The sequence below is a fragment of the Protopterus annectens genome, chromosome 4.part0, assembly GCF_019279795.1.
Source record: "Protopterus annectens isolate FY-2018-M chromosome 4.part0, PAN1.0, whole genome shotgun sequence".
Classification (NCBI taxonomy): domain Eukaryota; kingdom Metazoa; phylum Chordata; order Ceratodontiformes; family Protopteridae; genus Protopterus; species Protopterus annectens.
Window position 1 is genome coordinate 555,480,562 of NC_056733.1, and position 17,838 is coordinate 555,498,399.

The window sequence follows — 17,838 nt, forward strand, 5'->3', positions numbered from 1 at the left end:
AGAGCATACGAAATATTAATCACCTGATAACATATGCTAGGTCAAGATGCACAATCTCTGCAGAGTAAATCTAGATATTGCAGTTGGCAAATAACCTTGAATTTCAGTGTTGCATCTACAAATGAAGTGACTGCTGCCCTGAAGAATAAATGACATATGTTGGATTTAAAAAAAAAACTAGTATGCTGACGATTTTGCCATAACATATCCTGAAGAAGATGTGCTACGCAACAAGAAATGAGTGGCAAAAAAATAAAAATGGACAGAGATTTATAGTTAGTAACTAAGTTACTAGGCATGCAGTCCAGGAGACTATTGAGCAACCTAGCCTAACCTGTCTGGTTAAATGATTTGCTCATAGTCACACAGTAGGTAAATGATTATTAAGAAGTCAGACCTTTGGTCCTCTGCAATAATCTCCAGACAGAGAACCCTTTACAATCTGATCTTGCAGAGAAGACTGTATTACTGTAGTATGCACCAATGTCTGCATAATGCATGCTGAAGATCAGATGGCTCTGATCATCACTCCAAATAATGCAAACTATATGATTTGAGAAATGTCAGTGTCTTCACAGTTGCTGGAGACTGCAAAAATATATTACTAAAATGTAACATGTTTAAATTATATTATACAATCCAGGCCTACTAGTTAATTCATTCACTCTTTAGTGCAATGAGTAAAGCAAAACAATTAAAGATAATATAGTTGCTGCAGCAGCTTTTGTTTAACAACCATACAATCAATCAATCATACAGAAATCAGAAATATTACTGCATACAACATACTTTTTTGGGGGGGGGGCTTCTACGCTTGCAGGACACCTACAGCTCATTTAATAGCTATCCCCTCCAACATCAATCACTACATGTCTGGCCTACTGGAATGGCTTATAATGCAGTATACACCTCCAGAATCCACAGAGCTGGATCATGGTCAAATGGGCCCCTATGCAGGTTAATGAGACAAACCTTTGCCAGGTGCAAGATATATCATAATCCTTTTACTTGGCTGCCTATCCACAATTGCCATAAAATACTTTTCAAACCTGTCAGGGTGCATAATATTTTTTCTTTACTTTTAAAATTATCAGAGAACTGTATTTCATTTGAATCTTTTATGTCAAATATTACAGAACCTCTGACAGCCATTTTCTAAACAAAACAAAACTCTCTCACATTAAAAAAAGCATGAGAAACAGTAAACTTCTCTTCCCTTGAGACTCACATTTCATGAAAATGCATTTTTCAGTCCATAAACTACAGTGACCATGCTGGGATATATTAGAATATAGATAGTGAAGTTATGTGATGGGAGTAGGCATTTAAAAGACAAATGTGTAACATATTTGCCAACAGCATTAGACAGCCCACTGAACACAAGTGACCCTTTTCAAGAGCAGCTGAGGAGTACTGTCTAGTAAATTAACTTGGTCAGTTACACAAAGGCTAAGGTAATCAACTCCTTACTACAAGAAGCAGTTCTTTAGCAGCTCATAGCTTACTCATCTGCCCTATGTTCTAAACAAACTGCTGTAGTGTAAACACTGCATTTCACTAATGCATACCTGCAAAAAACACACTAAATTAAACACTTATTCATAGTTACAATATAAACAGTAAACTCATAGACTTCATGCTGTCCAATTTATTCACAGCTAAGTAATAAACACTGTGTCAACATTCAATAAAATAAGAAAACCAAGAATGATACCCAAAGAATATGTCTCACATGATGATGCTCTTGTTTACTACAATCAGGTTCCTTCCTTTATACCATATCTACTATGGTTCATAGGTAGCTACTAGGGTTGCAGTCCTTGAGACCATGGTGGAGACTAGCCTAAATTTCCAGTTGCCTCAAAACATGGTCTGATTATGCGACTTGCTCAAGGTCACACACTAGGCAAATCAGTGCTAAGAGATCAAACCCTGCACCACAGGATCTACTGCTCACAGCTTTAACTCTCTGCATCAACTACAAGAATAAAGTAAAAAAAAAAAAAAAATAGGGGAAAGAGTCAAATCCCACATGTTTGACAAAGGAAACAGCAGCATTAAACCACGATGCTAATGTATTACTTATAAGTAAATAGTGGGATGCAGGAAACAAGTATTTATACAGACACACATAGATGTGACCATCAGTTTCAACTTGCTCAAAGTCACACAGTAGAGAAATGGAGATGAAAGGGTTCAAACCCTATACTTCTGATTAAAGAAGTCAGTACATTAATGTTACACAGTCTTAAGTGCCAGACAATGCCAAATCACTTAAAGTGATACCAAAACAAAATGCTGTATGGGCATGCATTTTTTTGAGCAATAAAAAGTATGAAACTGTAATGACCGTCATTACTGACAAATTTAACCCTCAGTGGTTTATCAGAAAAAGAATTAATATGGGAACAGGGCATTCATATATGACAAAAGCAGGGATTTTCTACAAAACTGGAGACAGATAAGACGACTACTGTAATTCACTTACAACGTTAACAGAATAACAGAATTTGCATCAAAGTGCATTTTGTGAACCACTAAAATGATGCAACTCTAATGACAGGAATTACTGACTTACTGAAAGCCTCAGTCATTCTTAACCTTCAATGATTATAAAAAAATGAAAATGTTTGTGAATGTTAGTTAGTGCAGAGGATTAAGGCTCTAAGCACTTAATGAGTTGCTTCCTGTAGTAAACATGATTCTTTCTACCTTGGTTACCTGCTGTGTGACTCTGATCAAGCCACTTAACCAAACAGTGCTCTGAGGTATGCTCTTGTATTATATGCATAGTATCTTATCCTGATATTTTGTCACATCTGTAAAGCCAACAAAAGTTAGTGCAGCAGTCTTGCATACTTAAACTATGAGGGTAATAACTCTTATTTATATCTCCTTTAAAATTCAAAGATATTTCTGGTTGTAGTAATGGTGTTTTGTCAAGTAACAGGCATCGGAATGCCATTAAATATTTTACTACAGACATAGTGCTCCTGGCTTAGTTAAACCCTGCTTTTGGACATTTTCTCCACTAAAACTAACTACATAGCCAGCTTTTGTCCCTGCAAAACCATATCATCTTTGTCTGTGTGGGGAAAATGAGGAATGAAAAATGCATTAATTTCCTAATTATGCTCTTTAACATGAACAGGGCTGTGATATGACCCTGTTAGGATGAAGATGATAATGAACATGAACAATATAAGCACTAGAATCATCAGGGATAGTTTTCTCTTTCAGGTTTTATAACTAATACCAGAACACCAGATAACTATAACTCAATTTCTTTACTTAAGAATTCAGTATAATTCCCAAAAATAATAGAATAAATGCTCAGAATCATAAATATGTTTAAATATTTCTCTAATTCAAAAAGTTACTAGAATAACATATTTTGCATCAACATCTATTTTTGGACAATAAATATAAAACTCAGATGTCTGGATTGATTGACTGTAATCCTGAATGATTTACCAGCAAATAAGCAAAAGTATGAACAAAATCAGGGAAGGTCTGTGAAAGTAGGGACAGTGACAAGTATGCATTACTCCTCGATGAAATAAATCTTACTGATTCTGCTGTTTGATGACTGCTAAACAGCAGTGACTAATCTGGTGTGGCAGTACCAATGTTGCACAAGGCATTGCTGTTTGCTGAAATAAGTACATAACTAGTACTGCTGTGGCGTGTGTGTGTGTGTGTAAAAACATCACTGATTTTTATCTGTGCATGCACCAATAATGCCAGGACACAGACATTATTCTTGTGCATCAGTAAAAATGTACCTAACAAGTAATTATATTTGAAAGTAAGACATAACATATATCACAGAACATTCCTCCACTCACCAGACTGTCTAAATGGATAATGTTTAACCTGAATGGTGCTGAGATATGACCCTTTTAGGATAAAGCTAATAATAGCCTCTGTTTACAACCACACCCATTCTAAAACCAGCCCTGTTGAAATGTGTGTGTGTGTACATGGGCTGGAGATTGTGTGGATATTACATCTTTGATTTTCATCAGAGTCAAACCTGAAGTCATTATAGCGTTTGAGCTGAGGGCAGTGTTTCTCACAGACCTCAGAGGTGTACAAAGAAGGTTACTATAGCTTGTGTGAGAGGTGTACTGTCTAGGAGCAACAAATTTGAATATTACTGAAATCATTCTCACAATGGCACATATACATGTGGCTACCAGAACATGCTATGTATATGTATATCATCAGTCACTTGAAATATATGACAAAGGCAATTTAAATCTCTGCTTTCATCCCAGTCTAACACCAGAGGGATGCATAGGCAGTGGACTTGTCGAAGACTTAAATATTCTCACAACTACTGGCTTGTTAGTTTACTCTAAGCTACAATTTTGTCAGCTTTGAAAATTAAGAAAAATAAGACTGACATTCTTTTTCTTCATAATTTTTATTTAGCAACCATTAGAGTAAAATGTTGAGAAAATGCTCTAAAATGCATCCCAGACCATCTCTGACTTGAGTTATTTCCTAAATGGTTATTACTGGGCTGTCTTGTTCAGAAAAGGTGTGTTGAAGGATGCAAGGAAAACTAAAGCTGTACCACAACAGTGAATTTCTTTCCTTAAACATAATTTCTGTTCAAGCTATTATTGGATGAAAAGGTTGTGTAAAATGCACTTCAGATCATATAGAAAGTTAGAAGGGTGTGTGTGTGTGTGTGGGTGTGTGTGTGTCAGGTGGGGAAGTAATCATTTCATAGACTTGTTGCAATGTATCACTGTTGCAGCTAAGTGCCAGTAACTCTAACTGCCTCTGAAATAAAGGGTTCCCTGATTATATGATGATGTCATGTATTCTAAATAATTCTGTTTTAGCAAAATATAAATAACTAGCTGGCATAAGTTTACCATTGGGAGTACAGACATACACACATGCACACGCACGTACACACACACACACGCACGCACACAGACACACATGCACATACGTACACACATACACACAATCATCTGCAGCATGATCTCATGAGCATCTACAGCATTAGTGAAATTGAATTTCTTCAGTACTGAGACACGCACACCATCAGGACTGACGCATTGCTTTCATCTGTAGTACAAGAGCTTACTTGTTCCACAAAATTTCACTTTTACAAATCCCTCTCTTCTGTACTGTGGAATTGCGTCTTTGGAATCAAGCCGCAAATATCTCCTGTACTTTGCTTCTGTGTTGTGGAACTGCTTAAAAGCTTGCCTCCTCTTCTTTACTGTCTATGGAACCGCATCTTTAAAAGAGAACCTCCTGTAAGCAGCTTTCCCCACTCATGTATTTTCCTGAACATACACTTTCTGTCACTTCCTGTACTGGCTCTAGTGTCCATGAACAACAGAGACTTTTTTTCTACATTTTTATTCTACAGGTCATGCTATACAAATAAGTTAAAATTAAACTGTTCCGCTGGCAAGCTGGCCATGGGCTCCCCTGAAGCATGCACCTAGGGCAGCTGTCTGTTGCATCCCTATTATAATCCGCCACTTACAAAATGCAATCCTTCCTATTTTCCTATAGCACTGCTACACAAGGCCAAATATAGTTTTAACGAGATATAGACATGATTTTCTAGAGCTTATTTGCTGGTCAACTGTAAGAAAAACTTGTTTGGGTTCAGTGAAATACTGACATTAGTGTTTTGAAAGACTTCTCTTTTGCATATATCTTGGAATAAATTTTTCACTGTGATGTTACTGTTATACTCTCTATTATCATTCTAATGTGAACACTGCACAGACAGTTATTGATCTAATGAAGGAAACAGTTCTTTGCAGTGTTAGGATAGAAACCCCCCATGGTTACAGGAAATCAAAAAATAATGACCACGGAATAATTGTAGACAAAATCAGTAGTAAGAGTATTACATTACTACAAATGATATTAAATGTTATCTGCACCTTAATCCTACAAGCATAATACTGATACCATTGCTGAATTCTCTCTAAGATGATTGAATGGCCCTCTGTCTTAAGAAAAAGACTGCATTCTAGTGTTTTTTACTCAGGAACTGATCTATAGTGAAATCGTCTCACCTTTTTGATACAAGCTAAGTCAGACAGCATGACTACTACAATTCAATTGATGTTTCCCTCTTCTTCTGCTGTTGCAGCAGATTAAGGCAAGACAACATTGGGAAACAGCTTTCTTTGTTATGGCATGGACTATGTAATAGCTAATGGTGCTGCCAGCTGCTTCAGCTACCCCATCATTTTCTTTGTCCCCTAACCTTAGCTCATAGCATGCCCATCCTTTGCAAAGGTACAGTAAACTTTAGGGTTCTAATTTCTGTCACTTCTTGCCTTTATTTTATACTAATAAATTTAAAGTGCTCAACAACTGCATGGAACTCAAATGCACACCTCATATGTGTTTGCTTTCTTTCAGCTTCTCCCATTAGGAATCGCCACAATGGATCACCGGTCTGCAGATTGATTGGCAGTGTACTTTTTACAGTATTGAGTTGCCAACGCAGTGCCCAACCTTCACAGAAGGTACACACACACAGACACACATACACACACACACACACACACACACACACACACACACACACACACACACACGCATGCATGCACTATGGCATGTCTTTAATGGTCACTCACTCAACTGCAGGGAGGATATGCAGACTCCGCACAGTCGGAACTCAGTATTTATTTTTATTTAATGTGTTAGTATCTAAAAGTCCAGTCAGACAACATCAATTTTCAGTAGACACATAAGAAGCTCCGCAATAAAAATTATATACCAGAAAGAAGTATAGTAAACAACAGCAAGAACATTAATTACACATGAAGAGAAATAAATTATACACAGATACCAAACTGTTTACATTATATACTCTATAGTTACAGTTGCTAAGATACAGTTCGGCCAAGAATCAGTAATAAGTAGTAGTGGAGGCAAAGTAGGTTAGGGAAGGAGGTCATGTAGTCAGATCACATAGCCTCTACTGGACATGCCATCCATACCCACCCATCTTGTATGTGCTTTGTAGCAGTCAGTTACAAGAGCAAGTATGACCATACAATGCAAATAACCAATTTATTTGAATGTTAATATGTTCTTTTTAAATTCCAAACAAAATGACTGCAGTAACACTGATCACTTCAAAACTTATTACAATTATCAAGGAAAGTTCACCAGACTGTTCAGCATAACTTTCAGAATACCCACAGTAAAAAGCTCTGCACTCTGCTCATTTTCTTAAGGTTTGCAACTTTTTGCAAGCAAATCATTACTTCAAAGAAAACATTTACGTATATAAAAATCTTCATAATGTTAGTGTGGCATATCCACTGTGAATGTGTAGACCCAGTAGTTGAACTTCAACAAATTATATCCAGACAAAATTTAAAAAAATAAAAGTCTTAACATGGTATATTAGCTATAATACTTGCCTGGATTGATGACTATGCAAGATGTATTCTGTCCTGGTAGCAGTTTTCTCTCTCAGGCTTCATCATCAGAATCAGACCTCATCATTCATGAGCAAATCCTGACATAGCCCCTTCTCTGGACAATTATTATAGCCACAAAATCACCATGCACGTAGACTGAAACAAATCAAAGTAGGTAGTATTAAACATTATTGAGATCAAGAAGTAGAAATGATGACTTTAAAACAGATGTCAGAATATGCATACTTCTTTATTTTTATATTTTGATCAGTTTAGCCTTATGGGCCAGTAACAACTATCATAGTGGTATACATTAAAATACGTATGTAATATGGGTAGCTGCAGTAGAGCGGTGGTTAGCATTGTCGCCTCCAAGCAAGAGGTTCTCCAATTTGATTCTCGTCTGAGAAGCCTTCTGTGAGGAGTCTGCATATCCTCTCTGTAGTCATGTGGGTTTACTTCAGGTGCTCCAGTTTCCTTCCATATTCCAAACACATGCAATAGGTGAAAAAAAAACAAATACTATAACTAATCAAAAAAGACTCAAGGCAAGGCTCAACAAAGGTACATCCACAGTTTATCCACAGTTTATCGTGTGGGTTTCCTCCAGGTGCTCCAGTTTCCTCCCACAACCCAAAGACATGCAGTAGGTGGACTGGACACTCTAAATTGGTCCTAGGTGTATGTGTGTGCCTTCTGTGGAAGGTTGGGCGCCGGGCTGGCAACTCGACACTGTAAAATTCCACTGCCAATCATGAGCAGACAGAAGATCCGCTGTGGCGACCCCTAACTGGGAAAAGCCAAAAGAAGAAGATAGAATATATTTCACAAATAAAGCTGTGTCTTCTTTTAAATAATTTCCCAAATATTCCGGATATATATTGATATGTTTTGTCGATTTCCTTTGTTTAACTAGGAATTCTTTTTATAAGAACTTGTGTATCAGTTAAGGATTGTACATTTGTCAAGCCAAGCTTATTCCTGTTATAAAGTTCTGTGAAGAAGAAAAGCAGGTAGCCATAAAGTTTTTTCTAATAATCATATACAATAACTTAAGCAGGCATTTAGTCTTTTCTCCTGACCATAATTCTCACCATCAGACAAAAACGGAAAAATATTTGCTTTCATGGATCATATTAGTAATATGCCTGTCATGACTCCTGGGGCATTACAATAACTACAGAAAACTTAACAATCTATGTTCTTATATATTCTAACCTCTTCCAGGTACCACTCACAGAAAAAAAATATTCCTAGAAAAGGAAATTACTTAACCACATGTACTACTACTACTCTTCCTAGCCGAACTCTAATATTTCTCCTTTTCTTCTGATTGCAGATAATTAGTTTGGCCTTTTAGTCAGGATGCCATGGATAGATATAAATGAAATAAATATTAAAGTACATTATTCAGTGGCGGTGCAGCGGTAGCATTGTTGCCTCACAGCAAGAGGTTCTCCCGTTCGATTCTCAGCTGGAGTGCGGGGAGTGCCTTTTGCGTGGAGTCTGCATGTCCTCCCCACAGTTGGCTGGGCGTTCGAAATATATGCATAAATGGGTGTGCCTTTGTTGAAGGTTGAACGTCGAGGTGGCACCTCGGCGTTCATGAAAATCTACTGCCAATCATTAGCGGACCGGAGTTCCGCTGTGGCGACCCCTAACCGGGAAAAGTCGAAAGACAACAACAACATTATTCAGTGGCCTCATGATGTTGCCATAATTAGTAAACAGTTAACATAACCAATGGGTGGGTACAAACTCATGGCTATTCTGGACACATCTCCAGTAAGCCTTTCTATATTTGAAAAATACATTGTCAATATATGTGAAGAAAAGTAAATAAGCTAGTATGTAACCTTGCCTAACACCCTTATTATCATTCAATTTATGTGACATGTGTTGCCCTGTGCTGATGACAAATTGGACAGAACTAATATTATGCTTACAAATGTCTAGAAAATCATTTCTTCTGCATAATTAACCTTTCTGTTCAACTTATCAAAGGCAGATTCTAAATCTAAAAAAAGGAAATAAAGGCTGGAGATAAGCATTGACATATTTTTCTGCAATATGCTGAAATAGTAGACAAGCAAGAAAATTAATTTCATAGTGTTTAGTTTCATTAGACTGGTAGTCTGTCCAAGTGATATCAGTAGAAACAATACCACTATGAAAAAAAAAAAAAAAAAAAAAAATATATATATATATATATATATATATATATATATATGGGTCTATTTTGTTTGATAGAAAACTCATTTGACCAAAACTCATTTAGTCTAAACAGGTATATGCCCTGTCCCCCACTGTAGTGTGATCCTGGAGTTAGTATATATAGTAAGGGGGTGTGGGGGAGCATAGCCCCCCACCTATTTTAAATCTTGTAAACCATAGACATGAATACTTACAAGTCGAATGAATAACTCTTTCCAAAAGATAATATGTAGCCAAACTATGTGGGGGGGGGTGCCTCCCATACCTCCTATTGTGGAGGGCTGTGCCACCCCACACACCCCCTAACTATATATACTATATATACTAACTGTGCTGATGACAAATTGGACAGAACTAATATTATGCTTACAAATGTCTAGAAAATCATTTCTTCTGCATAATTAACCTTTCTGTTCAACTTATCAAAGGCAGATTCTAAATCTAAAAAAAGGAAATAAAGGCTGGAGATAAGCATTGACATATTTTTCTGCAATATGCTGAAATAGTAGACAAGCAAGAAAATTAATTTCATAGTGTTTAGTTTCATTAAACTGGTAGTCTGTCCAAGTGATATCAGTAGAAACAATACCACTATGAAAAAAAAAAAAAAATATATATATATATATATATATATATATATATATATATATATATATATATATATATATATATCCATAAATACATATTTTCATGATATTCTGGGAGTGAAATATAATGTACCATTCAGTAGTTTTATGCCCTGGACACAAGGACGAACTTATGCAAAAGTCATTAACAGCTTTTCTGAATAACGTCTGATAAGTAACTTGAAAGATTCCATTTGGTAGGTTGATTCAGAGTAAAGATTGTATATGATGCCTGCTTTAGAGGATGTTTAAGGTAGCCTTAGCACATGCTCTTCATTACAGCCGGGTGACACCTACAGGTGTTTCTACAGTTACATCCTACTGACACCTCTAGGTGTCAAATATTGCTTGTTCATATTTGCATTAATAATTTCAAAGCCATGTTACATATAAAATATTAAAATATTTCATTTTAATGCTTGCACGATGGCAAATACAACTGTGTTGATACTTGACTTCTCTCTAATGCAGGTAAAGAGATGTTTCTTGTTGTTCATATAATATTTATTTATATTGTCATAAATGCCATCCTTTTCTAAATATCTCAACAGCCAAGTAGCACATATAGGACTGCTTAGTTTCATATGAAAGCTCTCAGCTTGATAAACAAAATGCTACTATCAGTATGTGTATAACTTGAGTGGTTGCAGAGATATTTTAAATTTACAAAATATTACAAACGTAATAGTTACTATGTTTACTGTGACTTATAAAATCCAGTTCAAAACCTAAAACCTAAAGAAAACTACTGCTATAAATATAGTTTGTGCTGAAGAATTTGCCATTTACACTTCCTTTGTAACCCTTATGGTTCCACAGATATATTTTCCTTGAAATGTGAGGACATAATTTGATTCTGTCAAAAAGCATAGGCTCTGCCCATTGGAAGTTATAGTGCAAACCTCTGGGCTCCATTGGAGGGAATGAGTTACTTAGCTGTGAGAAGTCAGGTGATAAATATGCATTAAAGCTTTTTAAGTTATAATTACCCTAGTGAGGAAAAGTGAAGTCATCTAACAGAAACATTTAACTTTTGCACTAATCATCCCATAAGACTATGTTACTTCATACTGTTATAGTCAGTCTGGCTTGAGGTACTTACAACCTACAGTAATGGCTGTATGAACATTTATTTTAATGGTAACAGAGAGCTTCTCTTCCAATAATATCTGGGGAAGTCTAAATTCTTGACATAAGTAGCAACAGAGCTGTGAATATATATATATATATATATATATATATATATATATATATATATATATATATATATATATATATGGTTTAACTTCATATTGCCGAAATGTTGAAATATCGAATGTCAGCATTTTGACAGTATAAAGACGAAACCATCACAACATTGACACTTCACAATCACGAAACCAAAACATTGAACATACACAATACAGCACACAACACACAAACCATAACACCCACACCACAAAACAATTAAATGCAACAAAACACCACACAGACACACACCTAGACTACACAAATGCAGGGGGGCAAGCCACCCACACACCCCTACTTATATATACTAACTACAAGATCACACAAACAGTAAAGAAAAAATAATCACATATAGCCAAGAGACACAATCATACCTCCACCTCCCTACCATAACCCACTCATACATGTTAGAGAAACATTTACGCACACTCAATCATCTTAAACGGCAGACACCATCCCAGCCAAACACTTCCGCAACACAACGTACATGCATAAGCGTGAATTCGACATAGTCCTTTTCGCGCTTATGCACTTTCGTTATTTTGAAGTTTTGACATCATGGACATGAATTTCTGAAGTTCAATATTTCAGCATTTCGTGTTTATGAAGTGAAACCATATATATATATATATATATATATATATATATATATATATATATATATATATATATATATATATATATATATATATATATATATGTATATATGTATATGGGTCTACTTTATTTGATAGAAAACTTATTTGACTGAAACTCATTTAGTCTAAATAGGTTTATGCCCTGTTCCCCACTGTAATGCAATCCTGGAGTTAGTATATATAGTTAGGGGGGGGTGTGGGGTGGCACAGCCCTCCACAATGGGAGGTGTGGGAGGCAACCCCCCCCCCCATAGTTTGGCTACATATTATCTTTTGGAAAGAGTTATTCATTCGACTTGTAAGTATTCATGTCTATGGTTTACAAGATTTAAAATAGGTGGGGGGGCTATGCCCCCCCCACACCCCCTTACTATATATACTAACTCCAGGATCACACTACAGTGGGGGACAGGGCATATACCTGTTTAGACTAAATGAGTTTTGGTCAAATGAGTTTTCTACCAAACAAAATAGACCCATATATATATATATATATATATATATATATATATTTTTTTTTTATATACACCTACCTCTATATACAGAGTACTCATCTAACTCAAGTTCACTACTGTGTGTGTGTGTGTGTATGTATATATATATATATATATATATATATATATATATATATATATATATATATATATATATATATATATAGTTTTAGCCAAGTTTCTAAGACTGACAAAAATGTAAAGTGTGTGTGTGTGTGTGTGTGTGTGTGTGTGTGTGTGTGTGTGTGTGTGTGTGTGTGTGTGTGTGTGTGTGTGTGGCCAGATATAATGAAAGACAAAGAAAATGCCTAAGATTCTTGTCCAGAATGTTAGAAGACTGCACCTAATCCTGGATTTAACAACCCACTGATTTCAAGCCTTAGACAGGCCATGTGAACATACTGTTATGGACATTGCTGAGCCACTAGTAAGATCTACCAATGTGCATCAGTACATATTAGTAATAATGGGCTATGCCATAACATTTTTGTAAGCTGTGCTATTGCACAAGATTAATGGTAATGCCAGAAAACTGACATTTCTATTCGCTGGAGTGGGTCCCCCTAAAGAGAAACATACTGACCAAGGCACTCTCTTTATGTCAATGGTATGGCATCATTTATGCCAGCGCAAGTTCAGCAATTAAATATGTCAGTATACGATCCACAGACTGATGGTTTAAAACAGAGGTTCAAAAGAAAAATACTGAAATTTCATGCTAGTGAAATTAATAGATGCAAATGATAAGAACTGGGGCCACTTGTTATCCTGACCTGTTATCTGTTTGTGAAAAGAGAAGAGCCAGAAGCCTCAACTGGGTTTATCTCATTTGAGCTCATGTACAGTAGGCATCTCAGAGATCTGCCTGATATTACTAATCAAACTTGGGAAGAAGAGGATACACCACTTCAAAGTGTGATCAAACATTATATTGGTTTGTAAGACTGATTAAAGATGGTTATGTCCATAGTAAGGAAAGACACACAGAAAGCCCAAAAGCTGCAATACAAAGTCTATAATTAGGAGGCCCAGCTTAGAGAATTTAACCCACAGGATCACATATGAGTATTATCACCATTCACAGCGAGAATAATTTTTGATTAAACACTATCTGAACTACAAGCTTAGAAAAACAAGAAAGAGAAAGATAGAGTAAATATATCACAGTAATGTACCATAAGCCATGATAAGAATTAGAAAGTAATGTAATTAACCTCCAAGCTGCAGTTCTCAAAACACAGACCAGAGAATATCTGCCTAAAATATAAGTAGAGGAATCTTTGCCAAAATTTTCTATTAATAAATAAAAAAAAGCTTTCTCTGAAATGAATGGAATAAGTAAACTGACAGACCATAACATAGAACCTGGACTGTTGGTTAAACTGAGGCCTTACAGAGTACCATAAACAAAGAATAAGTACCAAGAGATGTTGTTTGAAAGATTCTCAAATTAGAAATGAGATGAGACAGAGTGAATGGAGTAGGCCAAACGTTTTAGCGCCTAAATCTGAAAGGAGTATCATATTTTGTAATGCTTTTGGAAAACTGAATAATATTTCATAGTTTAGCTATGCCATGCCTCAAACTGATGAAATGACAAAGAACCTATGAAGAGCAACATACTTAAGAACATTAGGCTTAACATAGGGGTATTGTCAGACACCACATTCCCCTGTGTTAAAGAAAAAAAAAAAAAACAGCTCTTGTAACCCCGTAAGGTTTATTTCAGTAGCCAGTGGCTCCAGCCACCTTTCCGAAACAGATTGATGAAATAGGGAAGCCCCCATCACAATATGCTGTTGCATACCTATGCAATGTATTCATGCATTTAGGGGATTAGGAGTCCCACCTACCAAAACGGCAGGCTGCATGACAGTCTATATGGTGGGATGCTTGAATGTGATTCCTAAGAAAAGTATGTTGAGCATGATGGAAGCCAGAAATCTAAGACACGTTACAGGAAAAGGAGTGGTAAAACCACCACTAGAACAAAAATAGAGGCCATAAAAATTGGCTTGTAACCTCCACTAAAGACAGGTGAAGGTTTTGGTTGGAGTATCAGGATGCTATAGGAAATTTCTGCTTAATTTTGCATCTGTTGCTTTTCTTTTTCTTTTTTCACAGGTCTCACAAAATGCTCCTCTCCCTATCAAAATCCAATACTTTCTGGAGGCAGATAGAGCATTTAATTAACTGAAAGTAATATTATGTTCTAAACCAGTGTTAGTGACCCCTGATTTTATTAAGGAATTTACTTTCTATATGGATGCACCTAAGATAGGTCTGGGAGCTGTATTATCCAAATATTTTAAAGGAGAGGAGCACCCTGTGTACAACATAAGTCAGACGATGATCAGTGCTGAGAGGAAGAAATTAGCCATGGAAAGGGTGCCCTTGAATGTGGTGGGCCTTCAACTTATTATGGCTGAGTAACAATAATATGGCAATACTTAATTATGGTGCTGGGTACTATTTCCTACATCCCTTCCTATATGCTGTTACCTACATACTCAGGCAGGCTAATAGCAATGCTGCTAAGTTGTCTGGGTCTTACATCCCTGCGCTTTTGTGGTGGTATGAGTATGGTTGTAGCATCTTGTATGTTGAGAATGGGATATATCTCTAAGTCTCATGTATCTGTAAAGTTTTCATAGTAACCTACTTAGGAAACCAATCATGTTAGTGAGATTTATCATTGCCAGTTAATATTGGTATGAAAGGCTATAACCTGTGTGAAGATTGGGTGGAGATAGATGAAGGCTGCCAGCCTAGCCAGATAGAATTTTGGAGATAATTCTGTCATCTGTATATATTAATGTAAACCACAGGCTTGTTGTCTTAAATGGTAAAAATAGTGTTACATGTGGAACTGAAAAAATGTAACAGTGCATCTGCTGACCAAGTAAAGCATGTTGTGACCCTTTGATGTAAACACGGCTCCGTCCAGTCTAGATGAAGGAATTCTTGCTATTGTTTTAAGGCCAGAGTTAATGGCCAGAATTTGCATGCACAAATGTCCTTAATGGCTTTGCTTCCTGACCTGGTGTGAGCTTACTAAAGAATGCTGCCTGTTAGCCTGGGAACCGCAGGAAAGTGTGAAGAATGATGTAATGTGAATCAGGACTGTAATATCAATTTAAACAGAGAGAATCATAGAGCATTAAGCATTTTTGTTATGACCATCCAACTCACCAGCACTGTCTTGCTCTATATGTAAGTTTATCTTAGACTTGCGTTTTTCTCTTGGAAATAGCTAGAAACTAGAAAGATTAGAAGTGTTTTTCTGTGATGTCAGAACTGTACTACTGAATTACTTTAAGTATTTCTCTGTGATCTCTGAACTCTTGACTAGCACTGTGTAGTAAAAAGTATTGTCTTGTGTTTTGACTATTTTTTATTAAATATTTTTAAACCCTTTCAACTGTGGCTGTTTTTGTAGAGATAATTTAAGCTCTTTAGAGTACTTGCATGCCTTTGGTAAAATTGTACAAAGACACTTCAACAGCTTTAACTTTGGGCTATACTACCAATTGGATAATAATATTGCACAGTAATAATTGGACACCCTTTTAAGGGCCTTTGAGTAACTGATAAATATTAGTGGGTGGTGGTATCTGGTATTACCGTATAGTCTGGGGAAAAGGGGCACAGCTGGAGAAACTGTGTCAGCCTTCCCCAGGAGTGTCTGTGTGGTTGTATAAACTCTTCTCAAAGTGTGTGTGTGTGTGTGTGTGTGTGTGTGTGTGTGTGTGTGTGTGTGTGTGTGTGTGTGTGTGTGTCAGCTACTTGGGCAGGGACATGAAGCACTGGTTGGACAGAGAGGTTGCTGGAGGTTTTAGCTTTCCCAGTAGGCTGAGATCTGGACCCTATAGCTGTGCCAGTGGGGAGTCTTATTGGTGACCCAGAGAGCAGGGAAGCAACCAGCCTCAGACTAACTGTGATCTCTGTGTGCTCTTAAGGGAAATTGAACTTTACTGTGTGTATTTGTTATCCTTTCCTCCTATATGAGATGCCCCTCACTGGTGTTAGTGGTGAGGATTGAGACTCCTTGATTGCTAGGCCAGGTCACAGGTGTCACAACTTGAACAGCCAAGCCAAGAAGCTGGTTCCTCAGTCTGATGTTCATCACTGGTCAAGGGTAACTAGGACTTACAGCGAATGTAGCCTAAGGCAAGTGCAGACAAAGATTTTGTTTGCGTTGATGAAAGAAAATCCTGACAAGGCCTTCAGACTTCTGATTTGCAACCTGATACTGGACAGGCTGTGAGGGTCTAAGCCTGTGTGGTGGAGGTACCTCTGCAAACTATAAGCATCAGTGCTAAGGTACTGTAAATAATGTAAATAGTTTGAGAAAAGCCAAGAGAGAGAGAGAGAGAGAGAGACAGAGAGAGATTTTTGTCAAATTCAAAATAAAACTGTTTTTATATAATGGTACCAACAATCAATGGTTCTTAAGACTTACTATATACGTGTGTGTGTGTGTGTGTGTGTGTGTGTGTGTGTGTGTGTGTGTGTGTGTGTGTGTGTTTGCATATAGATACACACACACACACACACACACACACACACACACACACACACACACACACACACACACACATATATATACACACAGATATTTATTTATTTTATTTACTGACATTTGATTACCAGGAAAGTCTGACTGATTAGGAGCCCATTTTCAGCAGAGGCCCAGGGAGAAAAGCTCCAAAGTATTATAAAACATTTTATGAATAATAATTTTACATTCTTTAAAATTAATACAAAAACATCGGTTAAGAGCAGATACAAGTTATATTACAATGGCTAGAGAAATTTTTGCCAGTTTATAGAAGGTAAGTTAGTACAATACAAAGTGAGAGAAAAGTAGATTTATGGTATCTTAGAGAGAAACCCAGGGAAGAGAAATTGATAAAGGAAGGAAGTGAGTGAAGAAGGGAGAATAAGGAGATGTAAGTTATGAACAGGTATTTGTCCACATTTAGGGATATAGTTTATCCTAATGTTGAGCAAGAACAGGACCAGCTTTTAGCTAGGAAATCTTTCAGAATGGTTTTGAAGGATGGGAAGGAGGACATTGACCAGATGGACAGAGATAAGGAGTTCCAGACCTTAGCAACATGGTACGAGTGCAGACAATGCCCAGCAGATTTGATACGTTTGTTAACAGACAGGAGTTTTTGATCACTGAATCTTAATGACCGATTGGGAA